At 52.1% G+C, this 12,859-nt stretch overlaps 1 protein-coding gene across 2 annotated transcripts in view; it reads left to right on the forward strand.

Annotated features, from left to right (window-relative positions):
- The window catches only part of GFRA2 (GDNF family receptor alpha 2), a 303,828-nt gene that overhangs the window by 98,096 nt on the left and 192,873 nt on the right, over positions 1-12,859 (forward strand). The window lies entirely within an intron of this gene.

Consider the following 12,859-nt stretch of genomic DNA (forward strand, 5'->3'; position numbering starts at 1 on the left):
CGTGGGGATGGCGGGGGGAGACAACCTGACATCACATCTTGCGGATGTTTTTGTTTGAAGGCTGCCTGGGTGGCCCTGTGAGGTGGCACAGTTGGTCTTATGTAGAGTGGGTGGTATCTTCCTGCTGGGACTCCTGGTTTTTTTTAAGGTATGTGATTGTGAAGGCAGAGACCTGGCCTCTTGGGTCCCAGCAGAGAAGGAAGACACTTGTGGTCCATCCTTTTTCTCTTTTTCTCCGTTTGCCACCCAGGCTCTGCCTGGACATTGGGGCTGCCATATTCTCTTGGAGAGATTCTCCTTCAGAGAATACTAGGGGAATGCCTGCTGGCCGCGCGTGTGTGTGTGCACGCGCGCGTGCTGGCGAGTGTGAACTCGTGTGTGTTCAGGGCATGTGTGAGTATGCACACAGCAGGAGGGAGGAGGGAAGACTGCCAGAAGGGATGGTCCTTGTGTCAGCATGACCTTCAGGGCTGCACATGATACCATCCTGTCACCACTGGGAGATGAGATGCTTCTCTCTCCCAATCCTGGGTTCCCCCAATGGCTCTTGTTCCTGGCTGCACACGCACTAGGAACATGGGTCCCTGGTGGTGATCAGGTTGGTGTGCTATGTTCCAGCCTCTGATGGAGGGACGGTGAGCCAGCCCGCCCTCTTCTCCAGCCACCGCTGGCCTTACGTGGGTAGAGCAAGGTAGAACAGCTGTGGAGTTCAGCTGGCAATCCATGTTCTTTGCAAACAGCAACGACTGATTCACTTAGAAGGCTTTGGAAGAAGTTGGCTTATAGAGTCAGTGGGAGATGGGAGGACCAAGGGAGGCTCGGGCAGGAACCAAAGGACATTTGAAGGGACAGAAGGCACAATCTACAGGGTCAGCGTGCCACTGTCTCTGTGATGAACGACAACCAACCATTGTCATCCAGCTGGCTCAGCTGGGGCCTTGTGCCTACCTCCTGCCCCACTTGGGTGGGAGAGGAGGCTATATGTTACATCTGGCATCCCTAATGGGAGATAAACCCTTGGCTTGCATCATGGGGGAGAGAAAATTTCCGCAAAGGAAATGGAGGTGCCATTATGAAGGAGGGATAGAGGCTGGGCAGCTTTACTCTGCCTTAAAACATCTCCCCACCCAGGTATCACACAGCTGAAATTTTACCATTAAATATTCATTCCTTTGGTTGAGATGATTCCTGTTCTCCATGATCCTCTCAAAATATGTAAATAAAACTGGGAAGAATAAAGTTTCACTATCTTAATGCTAATTAGTTTAATGGTTTGAATGAGTCTTAGTAACACTAAGGCATTTGAGCCTACACTTTGACATTAGGCTAGGGGGACAGATAAGTGGAGAGAAGCAGGAAAGGAATTGAGACAAGATTGGTAGGGGCCACCGGAGATCTGAAATTACTTTCGCGTTCTTTCGGGGAGAGTCATCCACATGAAGTACAGGCCCACTGTGTCTTTACTGCAGAGTCAGCAGTTTGTGCAATGAGCTTTTTCTTTTTGCCACCAGCCCCATGGGGACCGCTGATCTGGGATACGCATCTGTCTGCAAGGCTGTCTTATCCTGTTTTCTAAGCTCTAGTTTACTGTCAAGACTGAAACCCTGTAGGGATGCTTCTGCGCCCTCCCTGGGGAAGCTTCCAGCCTGGGGCAATTGTGGTTCTGCCCAGAACCCAGACATCAGCTTCCTGCCTGGCCCTTGCCCTGCCGCCCTCCTCTCAGTGCAGCTGGGACCACTCGACTGGGCGAAAGGCCTAGAAGAGACCTACAGCGGCAGTGGGGGATCCAAGGAGGCTGGTTCAGGGGCTCAGAGGACTTGGCATCCAGCGGGCCGCGCCCTGGCCCTGGGCGGCCCTGGTGTGTGGGCCGCGTGGCTGGTTCCCTGCCTTGTTCTGAGATCAGACACAGAGTTGTTATCTCAGTTCCCTGCACCCCAGGCCCTGTTTGGCAACACTGGTTTCCCAGGACTGCCCAACGCTGCTCTCATGAGTCCTTCCAAGGATTTCATCCCCAGGCCCCAGCAGGGCCCGGCTGTGGCAGCTCCAGGGCTGGAAAGAGGGTACATTTGGGGGTGAGGCAGACCTGGAGTTGAATTCCAAATCTGCTGATCACCAGCTGGGTGACCATGTCCTATCTGAACCTCAGTTTCTCTATCTGTGAAAAGGGGCCGGCAGTCCTGCCTCACGAGGACGGTGTTGGGATTAAATGGGATACCCTGCCAAGTGCGTGGCACTCAGCTACGCCCCTCCCTTCGCCCGGTGGCCACATGACGCTGGGCCTCCGTAGATTCTCAGCTGCTGCCTGGCCGGCCAGGGTTCCTCCTCTTGGCAGCGGGAAGAGCTGTGCTGGGGTCTGTCCTTGGAGCTTCTCCCTTCTTCCTCCTCCTCTCTGTGTCCTGAGATGCTTTCACGGATTCCCTGCGGCAGAAACAAGAAATGATCACCATCAGGCCCCTGGACTCTGCTCTTGGAAGCATTGCCAAGTGGAGTTAAGAGGGCGGGGGTGGAGGCGAGGGAAAAAAGGAAACTTCCTCCTGTATGTAAAGCAGAGTTGATTTGATCTGCAAGTCGCTGAGGGCAGTGGCTACAGAACATCCAAATGTCACGCTCCCTGGAGTCCGCTCTCTGAGTGGCCACCCCCTCTCCACTCGGGAAGGCAGAAGATGTGCCTTTGCCGTGGGTGTGCCAGCTCAAAACTGAGACCAGGGCGCAGTGACTGGCCGTGGGAGCTGGGGCAGGCAGGCTGGCGTGGCATCCCTGGTGGGGCCCAAGGCAAGACCAGAGCAGCTTCACCCCCAGGGGTTTTGACGAACTCCCTGCAGGGAGGGAGCCCCAGGTCCGCAACCCAAGCTTTTGGGAATGAGTTCTGAGTCATCTTGATGCTTTGTGAGCAGAACCGCCTCCCCTGTGACTTCCCTATAGAAAAAAGGGCTGGCAATGAGGCGCGAGTCTGAGGACATACTCAAGTCCATATTCTCTCCTCCTGAAGTCTGGGCTGTACCTGGAGAGGGTGTCAGGGGACCTGGCCTCAAACTCTGACTTGGCCACCCATCAGCTAGCGACCCTAGCTAAGTCACGGAACTTCCCTGAGCCTCAGAAATGTTGCTCTAGATTGGGGATTGGCAAACATTTTTTTTTTCAAGGGCCAGTTAATAAATATGATAGGCTTCGTGGGCCATGGCGTCTTGGTTGCAACTACCAACTCGGCCACTGTAGCTTGAAAACAGAGGCAATACGTAAGTGATGGGACCTGGCTGTGTTCCAATAAAACTGCATTTACAAAAACAGGCCCAGGCTGGAGTTGACCCCCCTGTTCTAGATGATCTCTGAGACCAAGCTCTCAATCCCAGGCTCTCTGACCATAGGGCTTTGGTGGCAGGAAGTGATGACGGGTGGTGGGGCTGAAATCATCCACAGATCGGAGGAAGAGAGAGCGCAGGTCGCCACTGCGACAGAGAGGTAAAGGCAGATGAGCTGGTGGAAGAGGACGCTGGGAGGAGAAGCCCCACATTGGGCAGGGGCTGTGGGGGAGAATCCAGGTAGCCTGTGGGCCATACAAACATAGGTGTGGTCTGGAGCATGAGGGCTGCACGGGTGATTTTGAAGTTGTCCTCTGTACAGGGGCATCGGGCCGGGAGGGCATATGAGCTTGCAGTTCAGCTGCTCTCAACTCACCCATCCGTGTATCCACCTGAGCCCTAAGGAGGCGGTGCCATTCCCTGGTTTGCAGGAAGGCGCCAGAAGGACCTGTGGTCCAGGGCAAGGGAAGCTGCCGCTCCAGGGGTGTGAGGGCAGAAGTTCTCATGTGAATGCAGAGAAGGTCCAGCAGGGCAGTGGGGCTCTGAGAGCCCCTGTGTGGCTGTTGGCAAGTCACTTAACCTGGCCGGCCCCCACTTTGCTCGTCTACAAAGGGAAGGGTCAGAGACGCTGCTCTCCAAGGTTCCCGTCCACAGTAGGATTCTGTGATTCTATGACTGCCAGTTATTTCTGAACTCATCAGCCTGGCACAGAATAACTTGGAAGGAGGCGGAATTCATCTCTCTTTCAATAAACACCGCCACCCTGCTTGGTGGCTCCAATTTGTCACCAATCATCTTATGCAGAACTGCAGACTGCTGCCTTGGGTCTCACTCTGGGTATGGCTGACGGTAGTGCCCCTCATGCTTTGCCCCATTTCCTCTTTTCAGACAACAGTGTTTCCTGGAAAGTTCATACCCATCGGCCACATGGAGCAGCCACCTGGCCGGCCCTGGCCTCCCTCCCTGGGTACGGTGCTCTCTAGTCACCACTTTGACCTGGATCCTGATGGGCAGTCAGAGGTCACAGAGCCTCCCCCACTGGGACCAGCCAGGCAGAAGTGACTGATTCTCATCTAACGTCCCCGTAGGAGGAGTTTGCATAGTTACCACCATGAGCATGATTCAGGGTGCTGAAGCTCTTCCAGCCAGAAGAGAGGCTTCCAGGAAAACCTCCCCCTTGATTTTTCCCGAGCCTGCATGGTGGACTGACCTCTCTCCTCTCCTCCCCTGCCCACCCACATGCAGGAACGTGACAGTTTAAAATACAGGCCGCAGCTCTCACTCTTCTCCATTTCAAAACGAGAGTCTGGCCTCGTTGGCCAAACAAATCCTTGTGGGATAACACCACTGGCCCAGTCCAGCCTCCACTTTTATCCTCAGTGGAAGATGAAAGGCCTTTTTTTTCAGGGGCCCCAGTAACCTGAAATCACTCTTATTAATTCTCACTGTGTTAGAAAGCTGGGTGAGTGTGAGGCCACAGTGACACGAAGCACGAAAAGGCCTGCCTCCCGGAAGTATAGGTATAGCATTTCTACCTGGGGGGCTGCTGAAATCACCTCCTCTCCCAAATGGAGGAGACTTGACTTTATTGATGATTGGAAATGGTCCAGAGATGCTGTCATCCCAGGGTATGGCGATGACCCCTTGCTAGCCCCTCAAACTCACCCAAACCCGTGCATCTCTCTGTCCAGCCCAGGGCAGCTGTGGAAGGACAGACCTAGAAAAAGCCTGGGCAATCTGGGGAGCAGCTACAATTGCTGGGTCCCTCCCTGCCGCGAGTGGAGGGGGGGCTGAACTAGTGCCATGGGCCTCATTCCTCTTGGGCGTCGGCTGGCGGGACTTCCTCCACTCCACCCCATCACCTGCCCCGAGTCTGCGGGGGGAAAGGGGCCCCGAGTCTGCGGGGGGAAAGGGACCCCACTCAGAGAGCAGGGTGGGGCTTTCTTCCCCACGCATCAGGGGTACAGCTCAGCCTGGCCCCGTCCTGGGCATCTCCATGTGGACTCAGGAATCCACATCCTCAGCATAAAATTTGACACGCTCAAGACAGTGGGAGGACTGGGGGTGCCACCTCCATCTGAATAACTGTAACTGATCATGTGACTGATTTCCGGTGGGAGATGGGTGCTCCCGGGGACCCCCTCAGGTTCTGTTCATCATCTGCAGGACCTCTGACTTCTATCCCTGGGGGCTGTTCCCCCAGAGAATCTGCCATCCTCCCCACCCCCCACCCCATCCTATTTGTCAGGCCGGGGCTGTGGCCTCAGACACCTTTCCTTACTGTTGAAGCGACTCCAGAGCCTCCACCTTTGGCAGGTGGGCTCTGAGACCACAGGTGTGGGCTCTGGCTACGGCACTGGCTGTGCCCCGAGGTTAGCTGACTCCCCATGGCTGTGTCTTGTTAGGAATTCAGCTTGGCGCACACTTGGAATCGTTCTCTTCCAGGAAATCTGTCTTTCATCCTCTTCCTTTTGAGCCTTCTTCTGCCTGGCTGGCTTTCTCCCTTGTCACCTTCTGGTGCAGGCATTTTTGTTCAGCGTTTGCAGGCCCTGGAGAAGTGAGGCTTTCTCCCTCCAAGTCCTCTGCTTCGGGTCAGGCTGCTCTTCCTCTCAGAGGCTGGATCCAACTAAGCAGCATCTCGGCGGACCATCCACCCCAAGTCCCTGAACTGGCCTCCCTGTCGCCATCATTGCACCTGCATCTCCCCATTGTCTGGTCCAGCCCCTTTGTAGGGTACTCTCCCTTCCACGGGGAGTGGAGTTGAGAGCAGAAACTATGAGGTTGACATCAGTATGTTAGGCAGCCTCCTCCGCTCCTGCGGTTTGTTCAAGTATTGCCATTTCCCCCCTAGTTTTAGCCCCTTCACATTTCACTGCGCATTTTCTTGCATCTCTCTACAACCTGGGCCCAAGTTCCTCTCATTTGAATTAACTGGGGAGTTAAGGTAGACTCATCTAAATGAATAAAAAATCTAAACTATAGAATCTTGCTTAACAAATATAGTCTAATATCTAAAGTAGGCCTTGAAATGGCCTGGGAGGTCTCCAGGATCCGGTCTGGCTGCCTTTCCCACCTCCTTTCCAACTGTTCCCCCCCTGCCCCGACTCTGCTCCAGCCACCTGGGCCTCCTGCTGTTCTTTGAACACACCAGGCTGGCTCCCACCTTAGAGTCTTTGTAGCGGCTGTTCCATCTCCCTCCCTCCCTTCCTTCCTTCAGGTTCCCTGCTCAGATGTCAGCTAATTAAAGAGATCTTCCTTGTCCAAGGCACGCTTACCTTGCCCCCTACTTCAGGACTTCCCATCTTGAACACTGACTTTCCCAAAGCTTATCACACTTACTTATCACCTTCAGATCCACTATACTATACATACACATATATGTTCATGTGTGCGCAGAGTGTGTGTTGGGTACTTATTATCTACTTCCTTCTACTACAGTGTAAACGCCAAGAGGGCAGGATCTTCATCTTTTGTGTTTTCAGCACCGTGTCCTTAGCACCTACTACAGTGCCTGGCAGAGAGGAACTTCAGCAAGTGTTTGTTGATTGACTGAAAGAAAGTAGATATGGAATTTCAGTGGGTCCCAGGAGAGTGTGCAGGTGGAACACTGAGAAAAAATGAGGAACAGAAATCTGGACTTAGTATATTGAAGCAGAAGCCCAGGGAGCGCTAGCCTGGGCCAACTTTTCCCTTGTTGAAGCAAGTCCGGAGACTACATAGTGTCCCAGGCCACACCGTGTGTCCTCAGCAGCAAGGCTGAGGCTAGAAATCCAGACTCTATTTCCTAGTCCGGTCCTCCTTTTTTTCTTCTCTTAGGCGGTTACATACATACCCTGAAATCTCATTTAAAAGAATTAATTTGCTCAGCAAACTCTCTTCTGTTGGGTAGAACAAAGAGAATTTTGGTTCAGCCATCAAAGCACCGTGGATCTCAGCCTGGTTGGAATTGGGGAGGATGTTGAAGGGAACCCTGTGGGGAGAGCTTCTTGGTAGCAGATAGAGACTCGGACATCTGTTTAAACAAGTTCAGCTGAGTTCCTCTGCGGGAAGCTTATCTCATAATGAAGCCGACTGTCATCTGGATTTCTGCATCTTGTCCCTTTAAATAACCTCATGTCCTGGTTTACCCAGCCTCAACCTCCTAGGGAAAAAAAAAATGACATTCCAGTGCAAAAAAGCCAGGCTTCTACAAGTCTCTTTCTGAATTTGCACCAAGAGTGCATGCTTACTCTGCACTGTGGCCAGATGTCTTGGTAAATAAGCTGGGAAGTTAGTAAGGAAAAATCAACCCAGGGCACGTGCCTGAGCGTGCAAGTGTTAAGGAGGAGCCTGGTTAGAGAGGGAGGAAAGGGGAGCGGGGTGGGGGGGGGGTTGTTATTTACTAAGTGGGAACTACTGATAATGAAAGGGGAAACCCAGACTTGCTCGTTCAGGTATGTGATTGAGAAAGGCCACCAGCCGAGGGACAGGGAGCTTGTTGAAAATCACCAAGCCATCATAACCGAGACCAACAGCTGCCTCTCGAAATGGGGAGAGGAAACATACAATCTCAGGAGAGCGATAAAATGGGAAGATTCCAATGTGCTCTGGTGGACAAACACAACTTCATGAAAAGTCCATGTGGGTGAGGGCCTCTATAGGATAATCATCCTCCTGGCCAATGGTGATAGAGAGTGAGGAGCATTGGTCAGGGGCCAGGGCTGGGGTCAGAGGCCAAAGTTCCTCCACCTCCCTCTGGTCAGGGGTCACAAAGATGCTAACTTTTTTTTTAAACATCTTTATTGGAGTGTAATTGCTTTACACTGTTGTGTTAATTTCTGCTGTATAACAAAGTGAATCAGCTATATATATACATATATCCCCATATCTCCTCCCTCTTGCGTCTCCCTCCCACCCTCCCTATCCCACCCCTCTAGGTGGTCACAAAGCACCGAGCTGATCTCCCCGTGCTATGCGGCTGCTTCCCACTAGCTATCTATTTTACGTTTGGTAGTGTATATATGTCCATGCCACTCTCTCACTTCGTCCCAGCTTACCCTTCCCCCTCCCCGTGTCCTCAAGTCCATTCTCTACGTCTGTGTCTTTATTCCTGTCCTGCCCCTAGGTTCTTCAGAACGATTTTTTTTCTTAGATTCCATATATATGTGTTAAGATGCTGACTTTTGAAGACAAAGGAAAAGGGAGGGACCACGAATGGCCAGCCCTGGGTCTTAAGTTTTCTAAATTTGCTGACGATCTTGTACTTAAAAGAATGCTCAGTGGAGCTCAGCGGATCAGCTCTGTCGATTTCACGACTGCAGGGTCACACATGTTTTCTCTTTCTGATGCTCTCGTTCTGCAGTGAGGGCCCCTGGGATATGTGTACACGAGTGGGTATATATATATATGCGCACATGTAGAAGTTGCTTGTTGGCAGAACGCAGAAGATGGGTGGAATTTTTTCCTCTTATACAGTTCTCTAAACCAAACCCCGAGTTCCTTTGTGGGAAGCTGACTGACTAGCAAATCACAGGAAGTGGACAGAGAAATGACCGGACTGTATGAATGCTGCCTCTTTGGCCTGGCCCTCCATCCACGCAGCTTCTTGTGGTCTCAGGTGACCACGGGGACCACGATTTGTCCTAGCAGTGGCTGGGGGGAAGCCCACTCAGCCGGTGGGTCCTGCTGCCTGTCTGCCTGCCTTCCCGCCCAGGGCCATTTCCCTCCATGGCCCCCATGAAGGTAGTCTTCCTGCGATAATTTGCAACTAGTGAGGAATTTAGCTAAGTCCCTCATTTGCCTTTTAAAAATGTCATTAGCTATTTGCACATGAACTCAGAGAGAAATCAGAGGAAGTGTGCGTGGGAAGAGAGAAGCATCCACAGAGGAGGCTGGTGGAAGGATTTCCCCTTTCACTTTTCTTGGGTTCCCTGCGCTGGGTGGATATTGTCTCCTAATAAAAGATGGATGGGATTTTGGGACACTGCATTCTCCTAATAAAAGATGGATGGGATTTTTGGATACTGCATTCCTTTGGATAGAGTCCTGGATGTGTTCTTTCTTTGGAGAATTCTGTATCTGGCCCTCAGAGCTGTAAGAAGTGGCCAGGCCTTTGAGATGGAGGGCAGGCAAAGGGCAGAGTGGTCCTAAAAAGCTCCCCATCACCGAGAAGTAGCAGTTAGTGGGGGCTCTAGCCTGGCTGATCTGCCAGGATGAGCAAGGCTGGGAGGAAAATGTGTAAGGGAGTCAGGCAAGTGGTCCCCCTCCTGGTCTAAGTCACTTGCATCTGTCCGCCCGTTTCCTCTTCCATCAGGTGAGTGGTTTGGACCAGGTGTCAGGCAATCTAGAATGAGCAGAGTGGGTAAGAGCTGTGGGTGGCCAACTTGAGAAGATGGGCTGTCTCAACCCGGGCCAGCTCAATTTCCAGGACTTCAACAGTAAGCTCCAGCATTGTGACCTTGGGAAGCCACTTTGAAGAGCTGGAGGTATTGGATGAAATGCCTAGTGCAGGGGCTGGTACATAGCAGGCTCTTAAAAAATAGGTTCCCTTCTCATTTCCTGGTTTTCTCACTGCCTACTCCTACATTCTTCTGCTCAATTGTAGCACCAAGTTTGGGAACTGGAAAGCCACATAGGGGCACTGCATTAGTTTGATTCCCTGCTTAACTCTGTGCACTGGGTGACGTTCCAGTGTCCTACTCTCGGCTCTCTTGGGAGATTGCTGTAAGTCACGGCCACTTGATGGAGGTTTGCGCTGTCTGCAAACCCATTCTGGAAGACACTGCCCTTTATAGGCCATGTCCCTGAAATATGGATACATATGACCTTAGACCTGAGTACAGGGAAATAAAGGCTCCCTTGATGTTAGACTACTGTGGAACGGATCGTAGTTCCCCTTTCTGCATTGGTTGCCAGAAAACTCAATTAAATTGTGTGCGTAGGAGCTCTAATGTCTGAAATACTTGGACTAGCCAACCTCTCTTACACATCCTTCAAGGAAAACTTCTCTGACTCCCCAAGTCTGGGAAAGAGGCTGACTTCGGTGCTCCTGGTGTTCGTGCTTTCCTTCTACAGAACATTATCAGGCTGACTGTCTCACTTCCTTTCTCTCAACACGCACACACACACACACAAACACACACACACACACACACATCCCCCTTTAAGTTCCTTGAGGTCAGAGAGTGTGTCCTTCAGCTCAGTACGCCCTGCACAGGATCTGGATCTGGACCTTACAAGATACTCAGTAAATGCTCGTAGAATGGAGAGATGAATGAATGAACACACGATTAAATAGAACATTTTAGTTCAAATGTCAGATACAATCATCTTCTCTTTCTGCTCTCTGGGGTTTGATCCTTTACAATTATTGCACACCTTTATTATAAACACAACTTTAAAGCTTTTTGGAATTACATGGGGTGAGGGGTATAAATCAATGAACAAATAAATAACGACATTCCTCTTCCACAAAGCCTTCTTTGCCAACCCCAGCCGGCAAGTGCCTTGCGTTCAGGACCATAGATTTTGGAGAGAAGCAGGATGTGCATTTTCTGGCTCTGTCCCTTAACAGCTGTGTGAACTTGGGCAAGTTGCTTTGCATCTAACCTTCTGTTGTCTGATTCATAAAGATGGAGGTCATAGAATTTCCCTCGTGGGGTTGTGGAAGATGCAACAAGACCACATAAGTAAAGTGTGTAACAGAGTACTTGGCCCGGTGGAAGCGCTCAGCAAATTTTTATGATGAGTGCAGAAGAGTCTCCGGTACTGTGAATGATGTGCCCCATGTGTCCTGTGTTCTAACTTGACTTTTAGCCCCTGGAGCCAGGTGCCTTGCCTGATGCTCCTCTTGGGTCATCTTGACCACCTGGCTCAGGACTGGCCTCACTGGCTCTGCAAATCCTCAAATAAACTTCTGACACCATTAGAAAAAGTGTCCAGGCAAATCCTGGTCTGGTTCCGTGTGTCTTTAGCACAGAGATCTGGGAGGGGCCTTTGAGGCCAGATGGTCTGACTTTCATTTCACAGTGCGAGAAATTGGGGTCTAGGCAAGTGCTGGGTGGCCAGGCCGGCTGGCACCCTGGGCTTCTGACATCAGGCAAGGACACCTTCCCCGTCACCATGTTGCCCCACCTGGCCATAGGCAGAGACCCTTGTTGGGGACAGACTGAGCCTGGCCTGGGGGTATGGGCCCTCCGAGCATGGGGCTTCGGGGCTCTCTCTTGAAGCTGCAGTAATTATCCGAGGTGCAAGCATGTAGCTTTGTGTTTCCAAAGTGCTATTTCACAGCCGTGATCTTGTTTCATCGTCTCAGGACTGTGAAGTAGGCTGGCAGTGGTTTTCATCTGGATTCTCTGAGAGAAGCTTGAGGGCCAGAGAGGTTAAGTGATGGGGTGGGGATCTCTCAGCCTATGAGTGACCGGGCTGGGATAGGAACTGTAGCCTGGGAGCCTGGGTCACTGCTCTTTGCCCTGTGCCTGGTGGAAATGCGCCAGAGGCTGTGTCGAGCAGTTGGCACTGTCCCCGAAGTTTGCTGCGAAGAAGGTCAGAGCCTGAATCCCAACCAGTCCAGCCTGTGGAAGCTGAGGGGGCCTGGCCTTTTACTGAGGCCTCCTTTGCCCGTGGCTTACATGGGATGATGGCATCAGGGGCAGACCGGGGGTAACTCTGAAGGCCTTGATGCGTCTCCGGGCTGGGTTCAAAGTCAAACGCTCCGACAGCATTGACAAACACAGCATGAATAATGTGGTAGGGTGGGGATGGGGGCTCGTGTGCAGAGTTAAGGCTCTGAAGTTTGCCCTGAGGCTGTATCATGTCTACACACGCATCCATTCAGGGTGGCCACCCGGACACATGCACGGATTGGCATTTAGCAACTTTCCAAATGCGAATTGTAGTATAAAATTAAATTCACATTTAAGGGCCTTTAAAGCATAGCCTATTTATTCAGCAGCTTTTTATGAAGCCCTCACCGATTTATAATCTATGCGGGAACTCACTCCACATGGCTGAGAGCTGGGGGTTAACCCTTAGCTGGAAGAAACACATCTCCTGGATTCAGACAAAGGAAGCCAAGGGCGGTGAATAACTCAAGGAGGCAGGTGGGACCTTGTAGGGGGAGGCGGTCTGCCTGCCACCCTCGCCTCTGCCCTGATGACCCACATCTTCCCCTAGCCCTCTGGAAATCCCTGAGGGCCCGGAGCCTGAGATGCAGGAAAAATGTATTCATTCAACACCACTCATTCAGAGCTGGCTGTGTGCTGACCACGGGGAGCCCAAGGAGGACCTGCCTTAAAAAGTGCCCGATGGGCCAGCCAGCAGCACAGGCGTCCCCTTTCTGTGTGCAGGTGCCTGGTGCCCATAAACTCCTGTCCCCTGGCCTCTCCCCACACCTTCCCAGGAAGTGAAGACAGACTTGTCACCCCCTCTCCCCCACCCACCCCGGGTAGATCCCCAGGCCTTCGGTTCGGCAGGGTGTCCTCCAAAGGTTTTCAATTAAGTCTGTTCTCGGGAGGAAAATCCTTTCCGAACACTTGGGCCGAACAAGCCACTTTCTCTGCAATCTCCTTCTGGAGAGTGAC

This window comes from Balaenoptera borealis (assembly GCF_965194805.1).
Source record: "Balaenoptera borealis genome assembly, chromosome: 8".
Classification (NCBI taxonomy): Eukaryota; Metazoa; Chordata; class Mammalia; order Artiodactyla; family Balaenopteridae; genus Balaenoptera; species Balaenoptera borealis.